This window comes from Meleagris gallopavo, chromosome 2, assembly GCF_905368555.1.
Source record: "Meleagris gallopavo chromosome 2, MGAL_WU_HG_1.1, whole genome shotgun sequence".
Classification (NCBI taxonomy): Eukaryota; Metazoa; Chordata; class Aves; order Galliformes; family Phasianidae; genus Meleagris; species Meleagris gallopavo.
In genome coordinates, this window is record NC_139405.1 from 54,700,764 (window position 1) to 54,723,325 (window position 22,562).

General features: G+C 36.9%; 1 long non-coding RNA gene across 1 annotated transcript in view; it reads right to left on the reverse strand.

Moving 5' to 3' along the window:
• Nucleotides 1-1,560: 1,560 nt before the first annotated feature.
• Nucleotides 1,561-22,562, reverse strand: part of LOC146544985 (uncharacterized) — a 70,335-nt gene continuing 49,333 nt past the window's right edge. The window contains exons 4-6 of the long non-coding RNA XR_014881390.1: nt 4,292-4,363; nt 3,835-3,887; nt 1,561-1,936 (exon numbers count right to left, since the gene is read on the reverse strand). This is a non-coding gene — a long non-coding RNA (uncharacterized LOC146544985). The remainder of the gene's footprint in view (nt 1,937-3,834; nt 3,888-4,291; nt 4,364-22,562) is intronic.

Here is a 22,562-nt window from a genome sequence, read left to right on the forward strand (position 1 = left end):
CAGGCAGACCAAAAGAAAAGTTGTCACAGTCTTAGCAGCTTAATTCTCCACCGTAATTCCTTTTCCTGCCCAATCTTTCACAGACAAGACAAGCCTGGGTAGAAGAGCATAGAATAACTATAACCTCTCTGCCTTAAGAAAAATTACTGAATTACTTCCTCTGGTTATGTGGTAGGTGGCATGTCAAAATATTCAGTGGCTCTAGGCATGCAGAGGGTAAACTCTGAATTTTTCAACTTAAGCAATCCAGAGTAGCATAATGTATTTGTATTTGAACTTGTCTACTTTTCATAAATTTAGGCCTTTCTGGCTAGGGAGCTGCATTTTGAAGTCCTTATCTGATAATTCTTTCTGATAATTCTAAGTAAGACCTGGCAGTCTGTAGCATGTATTATATTATTGTTTGGAATATATCAGCAATATAATCATTGTTACCCAGACATGTGGGGGATGACCCATCCTTGGAAACATGCTAAGGGCTCTGAGCAATCTGATGGAGCTGTAGGTGTCCCTGGACTAGATGGCCTTTAAGAGTCCTTTCCAACTCAAACAGTTCTATGATTCTATGAATATGCACATTAGCGTTGTTACTGATTTTTAGTATTTATAATTTGATGCATCTTAAAGTCTCTAGTATGATTTCTACTTCATAGGTTGGTTTTATCTGTATCACTTCAGGAGGTCTCATTTTCATAAGGGCAAGCAACTGCATTGATTAGAATATATTTCAGGAAAGCATCCACTGTTGAACAGAGAGGGTAACTACTTCCCTCTGCAATTTGTGTCAATGTGAATGACCCTTCCATATACATAAGCAGGACTTTATTTTCTGCCAGAAAGGCCAACCTTTCTCAAGTTGATCTGTAATTTCATTTATACACAAATGAAAACTGCTCTTTTCTGATAAATATTGGTGCATTCACGTTCACTCCTACATGATTCTTCTTGGTCAACAAAGTCCATAGCACAACAGAACCACAGTCAGTTCTGGTCTCCTCATCTGAATATGCGTAAATATGCATTTTTGCTGAGACTTTGATTCTTGCTTATTTCATTTGGTAAGTAGTAGGAATACAACTACTTTTACTGCTGGTTCAGGCTTTACAAGTCATTCATGGATAAGAAATGTACAATAACCTCATTAGTAAGCATACCTTATTGTAAAGATAGACTGAATAAGGCTCTCAAGAAAAAGGTTTCCTAGAAGAGCTCAGGTGGTCTTCATTCTGTCTCTGGTATCCCTTATTTCATTGATGTTGCAGCATCACTGTGGCTTGGGTGCTTTCTTCTACATTTGTCTTAGCAGCAGATATGAGCCATTACTTTAGAATATATCACTATTCTGTGATATATTGTAAGACAGCTACCTGAGTGCTGTGAAGATCTCTGTAGGCAAAATAAACTAAAGAGTGAGCTAAAGCAAGGATCTGAATTGGCTGAGCTGTAAGGAATGAAAAAGAGCAAACCCAACCCAACGGAAGCAACTTTATTTATATGAAAAGTAAAACACATAGTAATGCGATACACAGAGTTATTGTAATTGCCATGTATTGATGCTTGAATAGTCTTATTGCTTCACAAACACAGATAATGCAAAGCCAGGCACTTGGCTGAAGTCTGGCATGAATAAGTTTTGGTTTCACCATCACTGGCTAAACATCAGTATTTGCTGCATTCTGTGCTGAGTAACGTGTAAATCTTTTTGAATACTGTGGAAAACACAGTCAAATCATTTTTATTATGGAATACAGAAATAACTGTACTTAAGTGCATTTTCTGCTATCTATCATGAGTTCTGCTACTGGTAAAGGCCAGTTGCAGCCTTTTGTTTTCACTGAAAAGAGATGATTGCAAACTTTCCAAGACCAAATATGTTCTCGCCTACCTTGTAGTTCCTGGAATTTCCCTCTGGAGTTTTTCCATTTTGTGCTGTGATCTGGGGAAAAAACATTTCATTAAGTTGAACCTACTGACAGTAGAGAACCATTATGAGGATTATTTTCTGCCTCACACTTGTCTCTAACTTATTTAATCGTATCTCCTTGTAACAGTATTGTATGTTCATCAGCCTTTGGTAGTATTGCAGAGAAGTTCATGAGGACTAAGGGAACAGGCCATTCTTAGATATTTTCAGTGTATGTATATAGCTACCACCTTCTCTGAAGCAGAAAAACCCAAGGATAAGTAAAGTTAGGACTGGCCCACACTATTTTGCAGCATTCCTTATGTGCATTAACTAAAATATGGTTCTTTCTTTTTTATCCCCTGTACAAAGCTGTTTTGGACATATCTGACATACATCTGACTGGAAGAGTGCCTGATGTACTATTACAGACATATAATCAAAAGCAAAAACTCAGGTCTACATGTTTGTGCTGACAAACAAAGTCCTTTGGCTTTACAAATGCACACATACTTTTTGAATCATATATGATTTTGTATCTAGTATATAAAAAAGATTTTACAACTCCACTTAACATGCACCTATTGCTCAGTTTTAATGCATTTAGCAGATAAGGCATGAATTTTGTGTCATCTTTAATTTTAGAAAAAAGTGCTATGCTACATCAGGACTAATGCTTCACAGAAACTTAAGTACATAACATAATCAGCAACATTACCATTATGAACTAAATTTAAGAGCTCGGTGAAATATAATTTGTTCAGTTCCCTTGTCCAGATACTCCTTTTGACTGACACTCCTTTATACTGACACTCACTAAGCTTCTTTTGAGTTTCATATCAGCTTTTCCACTGTTTTGCTCAGGGCTGATGTTGATATGCCAGACGACATATTGTTTCCTGAATTAGTCTTTCCACTCCTTTAATCACTGGGTTAACTGTTCTTCCTGCCTTGCTGAGGTTCTGTAGTACTCCAAGACAAGTTCTAGATCCTCTTTGCTGATTTTTGGACAGGTGTCTTGTAAAGGTGTCTATGAAAAGCTGTTTTGTAAAGGTGTATGTGACCAGCCTTTTCTGATTGCTCTCTTTTCTGTTAGGATACTGTTAGAGACAGCTGGAAATTGCCATCAATAATAGTAATAAAGAAAAAGAACATTTCCATTCCATCAGCACTGTGATGTGATGTACAAGATTCAGGCTCCCTTCCCTGCTGATGAAAATAGCACTCTTTTCCTTAGCACTTTTTTCTCTTTTTGTACTCTGTTGCCTTCAATATCAGCTCCCATAAGCACAAAAATGAGCCACTGACCCTGCTTCTATCTCCTTGTTCTAACAGTGAAAACAGAAGTTGCTCTGGATTTTCTAGGGACTGTATATTGGTCTGCACATCCAAACATTTGGTAAACACTTCTGGGAAGGAGACACAGCAATGGCTGTTCTTGGAAATCAGAAGGTACAATGAGAGTAATATTTTTTATGTGTAACATGCTAAAACTTTTTTTTTTCCTTTTTTTTTTTTTTTTTTTTTTTGCCTCTAAGGTAAAACTAGACAGAAAAAATCCATAAATGCATGTCCTGCTTAACCTTTCTGTTTATTGTCTCTCTTCGGAGTCACTTACTCTCAATGTCATTAATAATCACAGCACTTTAAAGACAAAAATTAAAGATTATGGCAATGCTCCAGTCTTATGAACTGTTTGTCTTCAGTAATCTGTGAGCCTTACCAACCGAATTGTCCCTTTGTGAAGGGGCTCGTATGTGAGAATCTCTTACAAGCTCTGAAGACTGTTAGAATATCCATGTGAACCATGTGCAATGAGGAGATGCTTAAAAACAATAAGAACAATATATATATATATTTTAAGTAGAAATCAATTTAAAAAAAAAGTTGGAAAATGAGACAGAGTAATTTTGGTTGAAGTAGTTGCTTACTTTGGACTTGGTGATCCTTGTGGGTCCCTTCCAACTTGGGATATTTGATGATTCTAAGAGGATATGAGACATTAAAATAAGATCAACATAAAAGTAAGTAAAAAATGATTTTGGTGACAGAGCATATAAAGTAAAATTCCTTACAATGGAAACCCAATTGAGAGATTCTTTGATTATTACAAGGACAGAAAACAACATAAGGGGCACCGTAATTAGAAATATATGAATGCAAAGTAGAAAACACAATCCAGTTTTGAGAAGAAAAAGCAACTTTCTACATAGAACAGAAGTAGCAAAATGAAATGTAGTAACTGTTGAGAATGGTAACAAACAGCACATACAAAATGAATGCAGAGATGAACGTGAACAAGGACAATATGACTTTCAGTTATAGTGCTGCTATGAATCATAAGTAAACAGACAATGTAGAGTTGTGGACGGACTCTGTTACACTGACCTTCTTAAAAACCTCCATCTTCACATGTTGAGCAGTGTGTTCAACTGTATTGCAAAGTCAGTGAATCCAGTGCTATGGAAGGTAAGCATGTCAAATTTCCATTACAATAAATATGGAGAATAGACAACTTTCTCTTAAAATAATCATGCATGCAAAGCCAAACAATCTAGCATGTTGGTCCACATAAGCACTGCTGTAAATGCATTCAAAGTTAGTAATATTCCACTCATTATTTTTTAGTGTTGTTCTGGATACTTCAATAAACAGAACACTGAGGATTAATGAGAGGATATGAGCAACAATGATTATTTATGAACTTGAAAGTTATATTGAAAGACTGAATGAACTAGATTCAGATCCAAGCTCTGTTCTCAGTTATACTGCCATAAATCTAGAACAATTCTATTGATTTCACTGAACTTTGGGGTGAAAAAAAAGAAAAGCATGTGTTTCAGTACAATAATCTAAAAGAAGCCTTAGGTTAACAGAGGATAAAACTGGACAAAGTCACTGAATGTTTTTGCTATTAAAAAATGAACAAACACTTTTCTCTTCTTACAAGTTTGTTCAATTACAAAAACGGTAGTCAAATTGCTTATCCAGCCAGCAAAATTCCAAGCAAGAAAATGTGTGCATTTGCCTAGAGCGCATCTTCGCTCTTTGGAAAAAAAAATCATATATTTTTTATAAGCAAAGAACGAAATCAAATGCTGGAAAGAAACACCAAGAGATTTCATGGCACATGTGAGAAGATGAGGAGGAAAGCTGTGCAGTACCTGATCTATCTCTGCAATTCTGCCAGCATTCCTGACAGTTGCATATGTCGGGTTAGTTTGCTCTTTGGTGAGAATTTAGATTATCTGTAAAGTTAGTGAAGTTATCCTGGGTAATGATGCAGTCAAAAACTTTCTAGACTTTGAGAGAAGAATGAAGTCTTCTATGACAAGCACATAGGAACTAAAGGTATAAACATCGAAGTAGATATAGAACTTACTGCAGATAATGAGACTGAGTGACAATTCTTTGTTAAGTATTAATTAATAAAATCAATAGAGTGGCATAGACACCATCAATAAAAGGAGTTGTTCAGAGATAAAAGGAGATCATTAAGCTTACGTTTAAAGAAAGATGGTATGATAACACCTATTTTATTTTATTCTGAATCATTTTTTATATTCAAGTCATAGCACGTCACCATACACTAAAGAAAAATGGACCAGACAAAGCACTGGTAAACATGAGTATTAAGAGAATTCTGCAGTGAAAATGAGAATAAACTGAGTTACCTAATAAATCACCAGAACATTAAGTGATGTGAGTTCACAGTTTATATTGAATAATATTTATTTCATTTTATCAATCACAGCATCGTGTTCACTTTCTTTGTGTTCCATCTGTCTATTAGTAGTGTAAGTGGAGTAGATCACAGCCCTCAAATGTGCTAGCATTCTTTCAAATTTACTCATTAAAATGATGTCTTGCCAGATATTTTCTGAGATTAAATGTATTTGTACTATCTCTATTGCTGACAATTCAGACAAATGAAAAAGTCTTTCCCAAGTTGCAGGATAGTGTGAGCTTCAGGTTTTTTCAGGTGCCTGGAGCAACATGTAGGCCATAACACTAAGAGCTGGTTATGCCTGATTCACAGCTCATGCAGCCAAACTTGTGCCCAGGCAGGATGCTTCACTCTGAATGTCACAATGGCTCTTGAGGCACTTCTGTCTTGAAATGGTTAGGGAGCATTTTCAAACTCTGAGTGTCATTTCTGCACCACAGACTTGGCAGGAGCCAGGCTTTCTGCAGAGTTGCCTACAGAGCTGAAGAGAAGACTAGTGTTGCCCTTGTTTTTGTCTACATTGATCTGGTAGATTTGCCTTAAGTTAACTTCAGAAGATTTTTATTTCACATACTTGTCAGTCTGTTTCTCTCAAACTGACTTTTAGGCAATAAATAAGCTTTGCTGTGGTATTGTTCTCCCACTGAAGAAGTTTTGCAGATGAAATCTGGTTTGCAGCTTTACCTTCTGTTCCTAACAGGTGATTTTAAATAATTATTTTAACATTTAATTTGCATATTTTAATAAGAACTGATTAAATTGTAACATCCATTAACACTTAAGAAATGTGTTCGACCTTTTCCAAACTCTTTTCAAGAATATTCCCAAACTGAGTATAACTTTCTTGTTTATCTGCTACTTTATTACATTAATGATGAGTTAACATCTTCCTCATTTAATTGTAATCAATGGGCTATGCTGAAGCCAAACCGCCTAAGGGCTCTTTCAGTTCTTTTCTCCCAAGCTTCTTACAGAAGTTATGTCTTGTTGAGCTGTTTTCAAGCCAACATGCTAAGTATATTACGATCATAGATGTGAGAATGCACTGCTGTATTATCAAAATAGACAACAGAGCCAGATCCAGGACTGAAGTGAGAAGCTAAAATACCATTTTACCCATCTGAAAACAGATGAGCAATTTACAAAAAATACTGTAGGTGCTAAGAATTTAAAATAAAAATCTTCGGTAAATCAAAAGCCAAGAACCTCACTACCCAAGATGTCCTGAGAATTCAGTTTGCTAAATATGCTCAGAACATGGCTTAGGCTGAATTTAGCTGACAACATGTGATGGCTGTGACAGTCCTTCATGTTGTACAGAAGGGACCAGAATTCCGAGCCTTTTCCTTCCTGACTGAGTGCTTGGCCTGTGAGGCTGGATTAGGGTTTCAACATCAGCTGCTGCCCTCTCAGACACAAATTTTCTTAATCTGGCTGCATAACAGTGAAGTTCTAAAGGAATGGCAAGTTACCCCAGAGCCTAGGAGTGAAAGCATTCCCCTGGAGATTACCCTCTGTGGGTAAAAATTTCAAAGACCAGCATCCAAATCTCTTACACCTTTAACTATGGCTTAGTATGCAGAAATTGGGCTGCTTCTGTTTGCACTAGGAATCAGAGTGCTGATCCAATAGAAATGTTACAGTCCTTCAATATACATTTAAGTGGATATAAGAGAATTCATTTCTTCATTTCCAGGGTTGGCTTCCCAGTGCTTAGGAGGCTGGCTGCTCCAAGTGTCAGACTAGGTGCTTAATTCACATACAACTACTTGCAAAGACTTTCTCACACCTGAGTTGTGTAAATTTATTTTATCAATGAAAAGACTCTACCAGCCACTTTAACTAAAACCAGCAGTACTAATAATTTTACTGTAACCTACAGAAAATGAATTAAAGTAATTGTCATACAACCCACCATTTTAATTAATATAATTGAAACCTAGTACTCAGAACACAAAGTTTCTACAGATAGGTTATGTCTAGATATTTTTTCCAAAATTTAAAAAAGGCAAGTATATGAACCTTATTTACTATTAAGAAAAAAATTCGCTATATTGTGTGGTTCTCTAAACTTGATTAGTTTCAGCTCCTGTAAACTTACAAAGCATAAAGCTATTTCTTATACTCACCTGATAAAGACCATTAATAGGATGGATTTAAACATTCAGAAATGTACCTGTAACTTCAGAAACCTCTTCTACTATGTGTAAACCTTTTGTTTTGCAGACAGGTGTGCAGATTACATCCTGAATGGAATGTCATAGAATCACAGAATATCCTGAGTTGGAAGGAACTCACAAGCATCATTGAGTCCAACCCAAATTCAAACACTATGTCTGAGAGAGGTGTCTGGATGCAGATTGAACTCTGGCAGCATGGGGCTGTAATCACTACCCCTTGTTCCTTGCCCACCACCCTCTGGTGAAAAAACAATTTGGGTGGCATCACCAAATATGTTAAAATTGACTACTTCAAGGTCACTTTGGCCGAGATGGCCATCAGTCACCACTTCACCTGCAAGTCCTTCTCTGTTTGGGTATCTAGTACTCCTGAGTATCTGTTTAAACTCCTGACTCTTTAGACATCCTCTTGACAGAGCACTGAGAAGTAAAGGGGATTATGCTTCATCAAGTAGCCACCTCTTCTATATTTTCACCTAGAAGTCTGTGGTGATGTAGTTACCAGTGACCCTTTCTGACTTTACTAACTATATGGAAACAGGACATTCAAAATCAAAACCAGTTCCTACTGCTAGGGAGCAAGGACACATTGACTCCTGTCTTTTTATGAAATGTTTTTCTCTGAAAAGATTGATTGATGTCAAATCTCTGCATCTCCAAACCACGTGATGGAAAAGAGCAGAGCTGCCAGCATCTACAGTATGGAAGAGAACTGTTGAATCCCTGTTGAATAAGGGCCACCTTTCCATCTTGGCCTTGCCTTAGTAGGATAAAATCCTGGCATTTTGATTTAGCTTGAGTGTTAGTTAGGGCATAACCCTTTGGTAATTTCTTTCGCATTTCTACACTGTGAACTGTACACATTTCTACTATCTATGGCCTGTGATTCTACAGCTCAAATGAGAACATTTTAAAATGTCAAAAGAAGAGAGATTTTCTAGATCTGATAACTAATGTTTAGTAATGTCAGTCCTACATGCATCTGCAAGAATATATAACAAAAGAGCTGAGCAAGACCCGAAGGCTTTGTTGGAGGTTCAAAAACAATCTCAGGTTAGACCTTTCTTTACCTTGAGATCTTGTCATTACTGTTAATCAAAGTCTTTAAGGAAGCAAACAAACATAGAAAGAAACAGCTCCACATTACCTTTTAGAGAATTCAGTCCTATTTATTATTAACAGCTGATTTTTTGGAAATAAAAATACTCAGAATGCTCTTAATTTTAATTGAATTTTTTAAAAGTACAGCTAATGTCTTTGTACTATACCATCAAACACAAAAATACAGCAAATCACCAAGTTGGCAAATTCCTAGTTCATAAATAACACTAAAAACCTTATCTCAGTGAAATCATTGAGAATTTTACCTTTGATAGTGGCAAGGTTTTACTGAAACAGAATGTTTTGGTGTTATTTATTAATTATTTATTTGTTTTCATTTATAGTTTGTTCTATTCTGAGGCTTGGTAGTTTATTCATAGAAGAGTGGTGAGTCTCAAAATTAATTCAAAATTTTACACAAATAAGCTCTGGTTGCATTTTGTCTTATTATCCATCATTTATTAACTCTTTCTTGTAGCAATGTTGTAATGACTCAGAGGACAAAAACAATAATGTGACTCAGTGAGTGATTCTGTATTTCAAGTAAGTGAATAGAAAAAGCTATCTAAAAGCTGAAAATTGTTTGTATACGTTCTTTGGTGGATAATTATGACCAGCAAGGACATTGAAACAAAATCTGGATTATTGCAGAAGAGACTGGAAGACAGCAAAGAAAAAAGCAGCCAAGAACAATGAGTTCTTCCATGCAAAACACTGCAGTGCCTCAGCTGATCTACTGCTGGTGTTCAGCTACCTCAAGTTAGCTAGCTTGGATACTTCTCCAAGCTGCTGCTATCTTGTCTCCATTTAGAACTGCAACCGGTTCTAAGAGACTTCAACATTTTCCAAATTTCCAAAACACATAGAGACTTCAACATTTTCCAAATTTCCATCACTTCTAAAAATGTACTTTGAAATTAATAACAATAAGCTTAATAATAACATAGAGAGAATGTTTTAGAAATGTCTGAAAACACACAAAAGACAAATCTTGAGGTATTTTTTTCCCCACAACAACGGCTGTAGAAATTGAAAGCTTTTGCTGTGTGCTGCAGAGAGCACTTCCATCCTTAAATTTCTGCCGCTGGCTCTTACCAGCTGTTTAACAGGAAGAAAATGCAGAGAATATAGATCTTTATATTAATATCTGGAACCACACTAAAATACTAAATTCTGTAGACTCTGTTTCCTTAAATGGAAAATGAAGACAACCTTTTTCTCTTGCATTACTTAACTTTTCCTCTCATGGAACATAAGTATAACACAGCTTTAGGTCAGGATAAAAATCTTAAAGACTATGTCTTGTGCTGGGTGTCTGCTTCCAGTTTAGAAGACTTCTTTGCCAGGAACAAATGCTGACAATTTGATATGCTCTGGGGTCCACTCGAGATTCTGCTTACCTAGCTTTTGCTCTGAATTGTAACATTATAGATTACCAACTTATACTACAGAACTGGTAATTCACGTCTGAAAGTTTTTTATCTTGTTTTGATTCGTTGATTTTTTGTAGTAAAACAAAACACAGTAACTCTTGCCAAGTAAGGTTCTGAATGAATTGAATGAATTTTGAATGTTTTATATATGCCTCCAAAACAACAGAGCCTTTTCCTTAAATAATCCTAAAAGGTGTAACGATTGATCCACTCCATTTGGGATTTAGCTGAAGCTGGGTGAAATTCCTGATCTACTTCAAAACGTGTTGCAAAACCTCAGCAAATGCCCTATCTACAGAGCTTCTTTTCCATTACAATGAGATTATAAAATTATTATTATACTTCACAGAAGTCTTATAAAATTCCACACATCAAGGAGTGGGGGTACTATAAATTGCAGTAGAGAAAGGAGAGATAGCTATTTGGGCAAAAAGGAGTAGAGTAAATAAATATTTCTGTGATAGCACTAAAGGGACTTGATGAATTATATTCAGAAGTAGTACTTTGTTTCCTTGTTTTAAAAGCCTTACTTAAGATTTCAAAAACTTGTTGTGGTTCTTGTCAATAGTTTCAAGTGGCCTCACCACCAAAACTGCAGGAAGGTTTTGTTCATACATCTTTTTCATTTTCACAGTTTAAAATATAGTTTATACCACCATATACATATTCTTTTAAAGGACAGAAAGGTTCAAACATACTTCCGAATTTGGGTTTTGTAAAAGCAGCTTTTGAAAAATTTCAGATCATTAGAAAATTTTCCTGAGATTTTGTTTGCTCAAATACCAGTGAGAATTTGTATATGCTATAGAAATGTAATGCTATAGTCTACATTATATATTTATATAATATTTAGAATATTCATATGAAGTATAAAATGGGAACAAAAACACAAATTGGGATGCAGTGAAAATTACATTTTTCTGTGGCAAGATTGTTCAACCTTTGTCATAAGGTCAGAATTCGATGTTTTTTTAGATGGAGACGGTTTATCTTATGAAAAGGTTTTATTTCTTATTTTAAAGGGCATAGTTCAACTTTGGTTTGGCTTTTACTGTTTGTAGAAAGAGGATTTTACAAAGTGTTCTGATTCATTGCCCTCAGTAAGATCCCCAGGCTTGCTTAAATTGTTCAGAGTGTTAGAGGTGTAATCTTTGCCAAAAACTATACTAGAATAAATACTGCATATATTTTCAATTTGCGGTGAACGTAACGCAAAGCAATTTTGGTTGTTAGGCACATTGCAAGCAGGCTCTGTACAGGCCTCCCACACACATTGCTACCAAAGCACTTCAGTCTTGGCAGTTAACACCATATGATATTCCACTCTTGGGTTACCTTCTGAGTAGCAACTGCCAACTTGGTCTGCAAGATTTGGAACATTTGAACCCTATAGACCTGACAACCTAGTGGGTTTTTTGGTTTGTTTTATTTAGCACTATGCTTTTTTTTTTTTTTTTTTTTTTTTTTTTTTTACACACAAAAATGCTATGGATATCTGTTCTCTGTGAGGGATTTCTACGGCATCCTTAACTTTAATCGCCTCCTAGAAAGTCTATTTTCCTCAGTTTTTATTTACAGTTATAGGCCACCTTCTTCCTAAATTAAGCCACTGGCTTTTCAATCCAGCTTCTATTAGTATAACAACCATGTGCTTATTGAGAATGGAAATACGTATGTTCTTCAGTCTTTTTCTGAAATTTCTTAGAGCATAAGAAAATGGTTAACTGTCTGTACAAATTGACATTTGATTATTAGAAAAAGCACACTCATTTATTTGAAATGGGAATAGCCCAAAATCTGTCTATGAAGTACAAAAAAATATTCCTCCTCCACAGTACTGGAAAGGAAAAGCAGCAGGTTGTGGGGAGAGAAAGGACAGTACGGCTGGTTTTATGCATTAACTTAAATTTATATTGGCTCGTTCTGTATTACACACTAGACATTTTCCAGTGTTGTTCCATAGTAGTCAGATGAAGAGATCTCAAGCATGGATAAAACAGGCAAAGTGAGGAGAGGGTGCTTTGGAAAGCCAATGGAGACCAGTAAACATCTTCTCCACTTCATTCTACCTTGCCCTCTCTCATCAGTACTATGAAAGCTCAGTGTTGCATGTAGCTCTAGATCATTTCCATAGCAACAAAATAAATTTGTGCATGCCTAACAAGGTAAAGTATTGTCCAGTCATACTTCCTTCAGAATCTTGCTGTCAAAAGAGATTTGTAATAAAGACAGCTCTCATTATAGTCAGAGAAATTCAGAGTCCCAGCGTTTCCGAGAGAAAGCTAAAAAAAAAAAAAAAGAACACTATTACTGCATACATGTGGAAATACTTTACTTGTTTTGGAAATATAATTAACTGTAGGATTAGAGAAAAATATTGAATTAATGCTATTAAAAAGACTGTCTGCCATCTCCGCACCCATAAAATCAAAAATAAAGAAAAACGCATCCAGTTGAAGCAGCACAGAGAATCCTAATTTCATTTGATTGAGTATTTACTGTGATCCTGTGATGCTTTATGTTGAACTCACAGTCCAGTCAAACAGTAGAGAGTAAAAATGTTTTCAGAAACAAATCCTTCCACAAGGCATACTGGTTTTTAGATTCAAATAAAATTAAAGTACATTATTCTTTTTAAAATGTGGCAGCCGTAGAGCTCATCCTTTTAGTTCAAATGCCATAGGGTTTGCTTTTCCTCATTCCTTTGGCTGGTTGCGCTAAGAGAAGCTCTCTGATGTTGAGGCTTATGACTTTTCCTGGGACTGGGATGGTGCAGATCTCACACAGCTCTATGCGAGACCTCAGTATCTGTCCATTTGCTGTGCTCAGCTGGTATGCCTGCTGTGTTCCACTCTTTTCACATACAGTTCATTTCTAAAATTAAAAACAATGTACTTACAGGAAAAACAATAAACCAGTAGCATGCTGATATAAGTTTATCTCTAAACACCCTGCTTAGTAGGAACTAGCTTATTTACTGGATTTATCTGAGCAGTTCATCAGTAAGGGATTAATATTTATCCAGTTCTGGTTCATTCTCTAGTTTTGTCTCTGTCCAAACCAGTTCATCAGGCTTATCAGGACACTGAGCCCAACCTTCTTAGCCCCCCAGTTATATCATTAACAGCACTCATATGCTTGCTGAGGTGCGACTAATCTTGAAGTCTTCCTTCCTTGTTTTTAAATTTAATAAAAAGAGCTAATTTGCAAGATAAGCAGTTCATTAACCTAGTCAAATGTTCTGCTTTGTCCTCTTTGCTTCTGTGCTGCCCTCCATTCTTAATACTTATTCCTCTCCATCTTTTCATCCCTTTGCTAACTGATGGCTTTCCTGCCCAATTTGGCAATGGACCAATGAACATATTTTAATGTAAGTAATTCCTGCACATAGGTGCACAGGGATGAGTAGTTTCCTACTTGCATTATTCACCTCTGTACATCCTCATAGCAGCAACAGAAATGAAGTTAAATGGAAAAGATTCTTCTTCCTTTCTTGAACATTCCTTTACTTCTCACTGGTTTCTGAAATTTCATCTTTATCCTGTCTCCTTGTCTTTTCTTCAATCACAAATACAGGCAGAACAGCCGGAGAACTTGTGCCATTTAGTGATAGGACAAGGGTGAATAGTTTTAAATTAAAAAAAGAGGAGATTCAGATTAGATGTCAGAGGTAAATTCTTTACTCAGTGGGCAGTGAGGCACCAGCACAGGCTGCCCAGAGAAACTGTGGGTGCCTCATCCCTGGAGGGGCTCAAGGCCAAGTTGGATGGGGCCCCAGGCAGCCTGAGCTGGTGGGGGGCAGCCCTACCCACAGAAGGGGTTGGGTGGATTTCAAGGTCTCTTCCAACCTAAGTAATTCTGCAGTTCTATGATTCTGTAATTCTACATTACGACTTCAATTATCCAGAGAAAAATCATTTTGTGCACCTTGTTCTAAGAAAAGCAGAATCATAGCTCAGCAAGTAGTGCTGGATTAAATAACCATTAGAAAAGGAGGAGAGTACTGGGAGAATATTGATTATGTGGCCATTTTGGGGGGGAGGAGTACTGATGCCCTGTTTGTGTTGACACAGTTCAGCAACCTATTCTACACGTGACAACCGTGCTAATCCTGTGTCAGAGTCTGACAGGTTTATACACCACAGTTTGACTTTCCACATAAGAAATGTGCATGACTATCTCTCATGAAATAACACTTTGTTGCAAAGTAAACATACACCAGTATCTTCAGGTGTACATGACCTTATGTCAGACCTAACCATCCTTGTAAAGGAGTATAAGATAACATCCAAATACAATAACTTGTCAAAGGAAATAGAAGAAAGTATTCCTGTGGCAATTCCCATGTTAGGCTATCAAGATACAACAGTGTGTCATATGTGTAGGAACAAAACTGAAAGTGCTGTTTAAGTGTAAGAAATTTTTCCATTTACCTCTCAGGGAAGAGAGCTTTCATACAGAAAATAAAAGCTGCTTTTCTGAGCTGATCTGATTATCTGTGGCAAGGGAACCCAACCCATTCTTGCAATTGAATGAAAAAAAGCAATGAAATTAGTAGCACAAGAAACAAACATGAGAAAGGGTGCTGAAAAAGTGTGATGCAGTGCAGCAGTCTTTCTTGTAATTCTTCACTCATTATTAAAACATTTTGTTTTAGAAGAATGAAACAATTTTGCTACAACAAGATTCATTATGTAAACTCCTCAGGGCAAAGATCCAGTGTTTGTTATTGTTATTTTTTGCATTCACATAGATACCAGACCCAACTGGAGCTTCTGGATGCTAGTATAATACAAATACAATTGCTGCTAATACTAATCCTATGGTAGTAAGTGTTACAAAAACATTTGTAACAAACAAAACTGATAAAATTCTTCCCCAAAGAAAAACAAGAATTTAAAATCATTTTTAGGGTAAACTGCATTCTCAGGACACACTTCCCTACCCAAAGGATAAGGTTCTTCCTTGTCCTTTTATCTTCTCTTCAAACTCTAACAGCTTCTTTCTCATGTCTGAGATTGCACCTTATTGCAGACCTCTCTCCTCCTTCTGGAGGAGTTGTGCCCCTCAACTTTTAAGTTTAACACCATTCCCCCCAGGCTCTATTTTCCCTCTCCTATGCTGCATGTGGCACTTATCCCAATCCCCATACAACCCTGGAAATGGGGTATGGTGCACACTGGACAGTACCTTTCTCCTAACCTTTTTCCTGAATTAACCATATCTCATTTTCCCCTCCTTCAGTCTCCTTCTATTTTCCTTTTCTTACCCCACAAAGAACTTGCTAATTGAAGATCCTGAGACTACTATGTTGACATGAAACTAGCAAGTCAGCATAACATGCTGCTATCTTGTAGAGGATAAAAGAAACTACACCTACTATTTAGGAATTTAAACATATTTTATTCCCTTTCTCAACTGTTTTTCCTTGCCAGCTTCTAGTTTTCATTACTAGATTGTTTTTTGTTTGTTTGTTTCTTTGGTCTTCCTAGTGCACAGAATTCCTCCCTTCTCTGCTGAAAGATTGTGTGTGTTTTTGGATGCAGAAAGCTGTGATGTTCCACCCACTGCATTGCAGTTGTGATGAGAAACACTCTGTAAAATACAGTAGGACTCCCAGAAGATCTGAGACGTGATTATATATAGTTTATAAACTGTTAATATGTTATGATAATATTTATTTAGGAATCATAGATCAAATTAAATAGTGACATTGTTCTCCCTAAAAGGACTATACTTTCTTCCTTTAGTGGAAGAGTTTGGCTCTTTTCTGTTTCATTCCATTTTCCTGAGAACAACTAACTCCTTATTTCTTAGTGTCCACTCTCTTGCTGCAGAAATTACATGAGTTTATGCTTTATGGCTGAGAGGCAGAGCTTGCCTTCTATCTAAGACCAGGTAAAGTCTTAGAGTAGGCTTCCTCTTTCCTGTCCAGCCCAGCCCATGAGCCATCATGGGCTGGAAGTGTAGTGAAGCTAATAAAAAAAAAAAAAAAAGTATTGACAACTACTACTCCCTAGACAATTTTCACAAGGCCTGATGAGTAAAGTTCAGACCATAGAAATAGGTCTGCTGTAATAAATATAATGCCATGCTCTCAGATTCTCTTCAAAATGAGTTATAGTCACAGGAGCCACCAGAGGAACAACCTAACTTCACTGTGTGGTCAACAGATGAGACTTTCACATTCTACACCTTTCATTCTAGGAGTATTTTTCTAGCAATATGAATATTATTCTAACAGTAATTGAGCTAACAATTTTATGTTATTTGAAAATAGACTTTCCTTCTAGATTTGCTGTAGTTAAAAGCAATGAAGCTGCAATGCATATAGGAAGCATATCAGAAAGGTGACTTGCTGGAAAGATAATGAGGAAAGAAAGTAGGAAAAGGAAGAGAAAGAGGTGAGATAGAGAGAGAAAAGGAAGGAGAAAGCTCCGAATTTCTATTTCTATCCACTTCCCTCGAAGGAACAAGTCACGTAATACTTGCTTTCTTTCTTTTTGGTAGGTTTCTTTTAATTATTTCTTTCAAAAGACTCGCAATAGATTTTTCTTCTAAAATCATGTACACACAGCATATAGGAGGTAGTGTTAGAATAACAGCAGAATTCATCATATGCTTGTTTCTATATTGTCTATTTGAAAAATTAGTTAATAAACTGAAGTACTTTATCTCTTGGCTATGCACAGTTCATTGTTTTCCTGTAGGTGATGACAGATCTCTTTCTTGTTACACTTGAGATCTGGCAAACAGTTATTTGGTACTGTTTAAGGCTAGTGAAAAAAATATAAACCCAATTTAGAAAATATTGGAAGGTGAAAGGCAGAAAGATATGTTTACATTTTAGCAGGAAAGATGAAGATTAAGAGAAAGTTTCAGCCTATAACTGTTTCCTACTTCTAATGGATTTGTGTTTAATGAAAGGATTTCTAAATGCAAAACATACTTTTGGCTTTCATCTTATGAGACTTATAGCCTGGGCCTGTGACAAGACAATAATTACAGCCACATCCATTGTAGCTGTATTTTATCTTTATTTGGTATGGCGTGCTTACTAATTTGATATTTATGTATTTGTGCATCTATGTAAAGGCCTCTGGAGGACACTAAGTATTATACCTCATGCTCTGTGTTTCACAGTCTTTAGTACTGTATTCTTTCTCATTAAAACATGAGCAGTTCCTAAAAACTTCTTGACCAAAAAAATAGAAAATAAAAAAAAAAAATCAGGAAACCATTACTGGAAGACTGTGTTAATTCAGTTGCAATTATAGTTGAGAAAGACTTAATTTTCTAGTTTTGTCCAGAACAGAGAACTATCCACAGAGTAGGTAAGTAAAAATGAGTATTTGGTATGCAAAAAGATTTAGTTTGAGTTAGTATTACTAAAACTCATCTTAAGTGAAGTGCCAGGGTGTTCTGTAATTAACAGATAAAGAAGAATCCAATGGCTTCCTACCTTTGGTGCAAAAGCTAATAAATGATTCACAGACAAATTGGCAATGACTCGCAGAAGGTACAGCCAACATTCTTCTTCAGGAAGAAGTAATCTATTAATTGCACCCAGTAGCTTCCTCCTTGAAAGAGAGGAAATGGTGAGGCCACTTTGATAGGTGCTGACAAACCTGCCTTTAACACTTGTTCTCATTCTGGAAAATTACAGAGGAGTTGGAGTTACGCTGCTGTTACTACAATGGGCTTCCCTTACTCTGTATTCAGACAGTGAAGCTAACACTCAACACTGACTTGAAACAATTTCCCAGAGTACTTGGGAATCTTGCCAGATACTTATCATCTTGATCACACCCTGTACAGTAAATCATGAAGAAGTTTCATTTGATCTTTTGATTGTTTTCCTCTGAAGAAGGATTCTGGTATGGGCACCTTGACACCCCTTTTCTGACAGGAACCCATTTTGGTATATTCTTCAGTTGCTGCTACTTAAAAGCACAACAAACAGATAAAAACAAACCAAAATACATGTGAGCTGAGAAAGCCAGAAGTGCTATCCTAGTTGTGTAAGAAAACAAATAAAGCAGATATATCTACTGTTTTCTAGAAAGGATTTGCTCTTACAGATTCATAAATTCATGTATGGGGGAAAAAAAAAAAAGCAGTTCATACTATCTACTACATACATCTGGAGTTGAAATTCTTATGGGAGAAGATGCTGCTTGAGAAAACAATATACTTACCCTGATACTTTGCAAGGATTCAAGCATAAAAGTAAAATGACTGTGCCCTTCCCCCATTACTTTCCCCTTTCTTGAGCGTAGAAATTCTGTGTAAGCAGAAGATGACAGCTACAGCCAGACAAAAATACAATTAAATTCTGTCTTTAGCTCCCAAATAAAAACAAGGAGATCGACTGATTTTTTTTTCCCCCCTCAGGATTGATGTTTTGAGCAATATTTACACATCCAAAAATTGAGAAGAAAACAAGTTTAAGTACTTGTTCATAGCTATTTTTTGAACTTACCATTATGAAATTATTATTCCAATCTAGAAACAAGAAAAAACCCACCAACCCTTCTGTAATGCTATAGTACAATGGAAAGCACAGCAACAAGAGCAGAGCGGCAAAGACTTATGCTGCAGCAAATGAGAATAAGACAAGATACAGTAGCCATATATAAATAAAGGGGAAAAGGGAAAGAAAAAAATAAAATAAAATATGGTTACCATTAGAAGACCTCAGGTATACAGGGATCTCCAGAAAGAATTCCTGTCCTCTGCTGCCAACCCTTAAATGAGGTCTGGGAAGGGGTAGATCCTGGCCCAACCCCTTCCGGTCACTCTGATGCATTGCATTCACCTGAGCTCCCATGGATTAGCCTTGCCTTCCCACCAGGTGCTCAATTACTGTTTCAGGCCATGACTTAGTATTTCTGCTATACCTTCTAATCCTGATTTCTAAGTCTAAAAGGAATCCAAATTCTCCTTCCTTATCTTATATCAATTGTGCTTCTATTTCAATTTCTTAAGGCTTAAGTTTAGCAACATAATATAATTTATATATAATATAAATTATGGCTTTTTAAGAATTTCTTCAACATGTTCTCCCCACTTTTAACTATTTGATCTCAAATTTCCCCCAATGAGTACCATCGGTGGGTTAAGTTTCTAGTTAAAATATTATGTAAGAACCTAAAAGGTCTATTTCCCACATATTAAAATTCTTACAGCAGTTTTGCACAAAACAGTTTTGGCCTCCACACTTTAAAATTCAGATGATAAATGAATTCTCTGTGTTTTTACACCTCAAGAAAGGCAACTTCAGCTTAACAAGTTGAAAACATCTGAGAAAAAAAACTGCAGTCCATGTGTGCAAAATATAATTTCAAATAGGTTTTAATGCAAAATAAGTAGTCAAAGAGTGGCTTTCCAACTGCTGTCCCTTTAGGAACATCAACTGCACCCATGCTTCCCTCTCGCAAATACTGCATTAAAATAAAATCAGCTCTGAGCTTAAAAAAACCTTCAACAAAAGACATTTGTAGTTCAGTTATCAACATCTGGTGACAAAATACATAACAACAGCACATCAGAAAAGCAATGAATACAGTCAGAATTGAGTTAAATATTTATCCTGATTAATTATAAAATTCTCAGTGTCTTCTGCGTTATTTTTAGAACCTTGATTTAATACAGAAAAAGGCAGTGAGAGGGAAGGATTTGGTGCAGGATAAAAGATGGTTTTTATGCTCAATGCAGCGTTTAATGCTAAGAAATGTGCTATATCAATTCTGCAACAAAATGTAGCATGTAATGCTTTCCAGTGCAGAAAGCAGCAGAGCAGCTTTCCATGGCGGTCACTCTTTGCCCTTCACACACGCCTCATCCACCAACTGGATCTATCTTGGAGGAGAGACCTTAAATTCCTGCAAGCCGGCTGTAAGGCACATGCAGTAGCAGCAGTGTACTGACATTTGCTAAGCACCAGTGTCCCTCAAGTGACTGGGAGCGAAGCCATTGACGTCACTGAACAATAGGCAAAATATTTCCTCCTCCTCCATAGTCCTGAACTGTAAACACCCAGCTTGCACACAGCAGGCTGAACATTTGGGGAGAGGCGGAGAAGGAGAATGTGAAAAACTCTCAAGTGATGCTGCTGAAAACAAGCAGCTGTTCCTGCATAACCAGCCTCTTCTTGTCCCTTCCATTTTGCTTGCAAAGGTGTCTCCTTAGTGCTAGTCACATGGTGGAGAAGATAAAGCTGAAATATGCTATTAATAAAACTGTGTCTCCTGAACTCACAAAGATTTTTTGAAAGTAAAATGCCTGATATAAATTAAAAAAGAAAAAAAGGAGAAGAAAAAAAAAACAAAAACAACACTCTCTCCCTGTTTCTTTCTCCTTTGTGCACTATTATGGTACTTTAGCAGTCATCCACATATTTTGGGCAGGGTGAGGTGGGCTGCATACAGTGAATTTCAGTCTCGGTCGTACTGCTTACAGTCACACATGTCATTGCCAAAGGAAAAGGAAGGGTAACATTTTTGTCTTCAGAATTACAATTACAAAGTCACACAAATGAGTATATGCTCTGGATTCACTGTAAGTTCTGTTTTAAGCCCTTAACCTGGAGTGTTATGTTTACAGCATAAGAAGAAAATAAAAAGGCAGAGTTAATCCTGAAAAGTGAAACCTGTGCAGCTTCTTGTAGCTATGTATTAGAAATACTGATGCAGAGATTTGTTAGGACTTGTCAGTTGTTGAAAAGAACTAGCAAAATGTGAATACAGCAAACCTTGTTTGCTTTTTTAAAATTTTTTATTTAATTTAATTTTTTTTTAGCAGTCTTTCAGTACCAGCTGCAGTTCTACAGGTGGTAAATCTTCCCTATTTTCAGAGCATCCCTAGGAAGACCCTTGGAGTGAAGGAGGAGAAGCACAGGGGGTGGTATGGCACTGAACAGAGCTTGGACATGCTGTATCTCTCAAAATGCTGCACCAGGGAGCCTGAAAGCTGCTGTAACCTGCCTCAGGGAATGCTGTGTCAGAAAGAGAAACGGATTTTTTTTCCAAGACTTCCTTGAATTCTAAAGCCAACATTTAAGGAAATCCTAAGAAATAGCCACATAACGTGACTTTTTTTTCCTTCATTTTTTTTTAAATCCTTGTCTGGAAATATTGCCTGATATGCCTGGAGAGAACCTTGGAGTGCCAAAGGAAATATTTGTGTCATCAGCTTACTAAATGAATAGTCGTCTTTATGGAAGCCAAAATGATTCAGGTGATCACCGTTTACATCCTCCTCTTACTTCATTTAGGTTTGCTTACTTTGCCCACAGGAGATGGTGAAAAAGCCCCCTTCCATCACACTTGTTCTCCAAACAGACACCCAGGAGTCTCCCACACCACCTGGTTCTGCAGAGGGCAGCATTAAGAGCCAGGGAAAGGCATCATTTTTTTCCTGTCCAATGCTGCTCTCTGTTGAATGAAGCTGTAGGCGGCACATCACGTTTGCAGTATATATTGATTTATGATTTCAAAGTGCTGAACAAACAACCCATTCTTCCAAGCAGACTGCAACTAATGACTCATTAGCCCCAGTTTAATATGCAGGAAAAGTGGGAGGACAATGGTTGCACAATTAATCTTCTAGGCCATAGGGCATTAAGGATGCCACGTTCTGCTGCTCCGCCCGTGCTGCTTTAGCTCCACCGCCTGAAGCACCCAAGTAGAGGAGAAGAAAACCTCATCATCTCTTCTGTGCTGCTATTCTTCTGGGGTTTGACAACTCCTGTGCACACATTCTGTCCTGTGAGTCGATGCACTGGCACTGAACTCCACATCTGGCTTGTGCTTTCTCTACAGCAGCTGAAATGCAGCTTCTCATCTTCCCAGGAAAAGGATGCGTTGCAAGGAAACACTCAGTTGGATTGTTTTCTCTTCCTTCTTTCTTTGACAGTTTTGTCTTTTCATGGGCTACCCTTCTGTCAGATGTGTCTCCTTTCTGCTGGAGAACTTGGTGTCAAAATCAAACTGTACTTGGACAAAAATAAGCCAACTGAGTGAGTAAATAGATGCCTGGAAAGACCAGGTACCATCAAACAAATATGTGTAAAATTGTCACAAGGTGCTTTTTTCCTGCTCTAATAGACTCATACGCATGCTTTCATTGTACCCAAATGACCATCTGTTATGAAAATCAGTGTGCTTGCTTCACTGATGTAATTCTTACTGGAGACTGGGAAAGCCTTGTGCTGCTTT